The sequence below is a fragment of the Apteryx rowi genome, unplaced genomic scaffold (assembly GCF_003343035.1).
Source record: "Apteryx rowi isolate R43461 unplaced genomic scaffold, aptRow1 scaffold_671, whole genome shotgun sequence".
NCBI classification, from domain to species: domain Eukaryota; kingdom Metazoa; phylum Chordata; class Aves; order Apterygiformes; family Apterygidae; genus Apteryx; species Apteryx rowi.
In genome coordinates, this window is record NW_020450951.1 from 213,534 (window position 1) to 216,195 (window position 2,662).

Genomic DNA, 2,662 nt, shown 5'->3' on the forward strand with positions numbered 1-2,662 from the left:
TAGAAAGCTGCACAGACCAAGTGCCTCTGTTGTCTCTGTAAATTAAGCCTTTAAAGGTAGTAGTTGCTGTTTTTATGAAGGCACCTGAGGCTGCTGTATTATTTTCTTGATGAATTGCAGCATATTCTGCCATCGTTCCTTTGTGCTCAGAGACATTAAAGCATCTGAGAAATAAGATGGGGAAGATCACGTATACAGTTTTAGAGACCATTCTGCATATAAAGAGCATCTAGAGGTAAAATCCTAACCCAGTTGGTGCTATGGTAATTGTAGCATCTGCTGTTTAAAAACAAAGAACCACAGTAACTGATTTTCCTGAAAAAGAAAAATGATACTGCATCTCCTCTTTGAAAGAGTCAAATGTCTTTTGATGCTGTTTTTGAATGTGAGGCAGGAGATACTAAAAAATTAGTAATTGTATTTATTTAAATTATGCACTATAATAAAATACTAAGATTACAACATTAAGCAATATATCTAGTAATGCCAGAATTAAAACTGTTTGTGCACATGCATTATAATTCAGTCTTTAATTATTGGTCCCTAACCTCTTTCACTGCATGCAGAATGAACAATGCTGAATTAAGCATGGATATCTAATACTACTCGTTCTCTATTCATTGGTGGCTCATTGCTTTTCTGTGTACTTACATTAATTTCTTTTAACAGCACTGCCATGAAGTGCAGGGTTKCTTTTACTTCTGAAACACCAAGATTAAAGAAAAGATATTCATCAGTTCTAGGTGCCTAATAGGACTTGATTTTACTGAGTCTTCAGCATTATGAAATATGCAGAATATTTACTGTATACTACCTGTTGAATATAGTTTCAGTAGTAAGCCACCCTAAAGCAGACCCCAGCATCTCAAGACAGGCATTGCGGAAACACARCTGGGCATTCCCCAACCCTATTCAAAATCTAATTCAAGTGATGTGGCACATAACATTACACAGAAATTTTCGACATAGAGAATTTAGAATTCTTAAGAGTTATTTAGAATTCTCTAAAAAACACTCAGCAGCCTTAGTCATGATGCTACTCCTTCTCTTCATTTTTTTTTTCAAATTCTTTCCAATTTTCCCAGAAATGACACAGGGATTATACAGAAAATACACACAAAAAAATGCACAGCTCTGCTGCAAATCAGAAAGTCTATTCTGTCCACTACAAAACAACACGTTTCTGTGTTCATATGAAGATGAGGTGGGAAGTCTCTGGTTAGCTTTACGTTAAAATGCACAAAAGGTATGAATTGAAGTTGTACAGGCAACTTAAACTGTGTGCTGAATTTTGCAAACTCAGTGTGACTATATGTAAGGTAAATAATTTTCTTAATGAGAAGAGAGATCAAAGCTAGAAGAGGCCCTGGTTTCTTAAACAGACATTTTTACACCTGTTAGTACTGTATTTCTTCTCCAGCCTTTCATTTCTCTCCTGCACATGCATGCACAACTTGCAGGCCAGATCATAGTCTCCATTCCCTCTTCACAGCATAACAAGTTGAAGCTTATTTCTCCTTTGTTTCATTTGATAGATAGTACTTGTTGTTGACCCTGAACCTGACTCATCTTTTGTATGCTGGAAGAAGCATTAAAAAGAGAATGAAAAGCCATATACATAGTTTAGAGCGTTAGGGACAAGAGAGTTGCCCTTAGGTGGGGAAGGTGCTGCGGCACCCCACAGCACTGTGGTGCCCACAGCACTCCAAGGTCCTGCAGTCTGCGCAGCGCAGCAGCTGCCCTTACGCTCCATCTTCTCCAAGCCCATGAGCAATAAGCATTCACAAAAGCATCAAAAGATCTTTAACAAACTGGAGGACAACCCTCCACCAAGACTGCAGTTCATAGGCTCAGGCTGGAAGAAGGTCTCTAGTCCAACCTCCTGCTCCAAGCAGGGTCAGCCTTGCAGTCAGACCAGGTCACTCAGGGCTGTCTCCAATTGGGTCTGGAAAATATCCATGGAGAGAGACTGCAAAACCTCTTTGGGCAGCCTGCTCCMCTACCTCACTGTCCTCATAATGAATGTTTCCTTATACCCAGCCTCAACCTCTATTTCAATTTATGCYGGTTGTCTCAAGGGTTCCCAACATGTCCCACTGTGAAGAGTCTGGCTCCATCTTCCTGATGACCTCCTCATAGGTCCTGGGGGGCTGCTGTTAGGCCCCCCAAAGTCATCTCTTCCCCAGGCTGAACCAGCTCTGGTCCCTCAGTCTCTCCTCACAGGGCAAGCACTCCAGCCCCTGGCCATTTTGGGGGTCTCCACTAAACCCGCTTGTTTATTGACATCTTTCCTGCACTGGTGGGCCCCAAACTGGATGTGGCACCTAGATGTGGTCTAGCGAGTGCTGAACAGAGGTGGATAGACCCTTTCCCTCCACCTCCCGGCCGTGCTCCCTGCTCATGCAGCCCAGGATGCTGCCGGCCTCCTTTGCTGCCAGGGCACACACGTTCAGCAGATTAAACGGCTCCTTTCCTACAGCATCATTACATTTCGAGCCCGTACAGACACACCGCGGCGGGGCAGGCTCGGCGGACAGCACTTTACCGCCGCCCGGCCGCCCGGCCGGCGTCGGGAGGGGGGCCCGGCTGCGCGCCCCTGCCCTCCGCCGCGAGCGTCCACCCCGCAGCGCTGCCCAACGCCGCCTCGCCGCCCGGCTGAGGC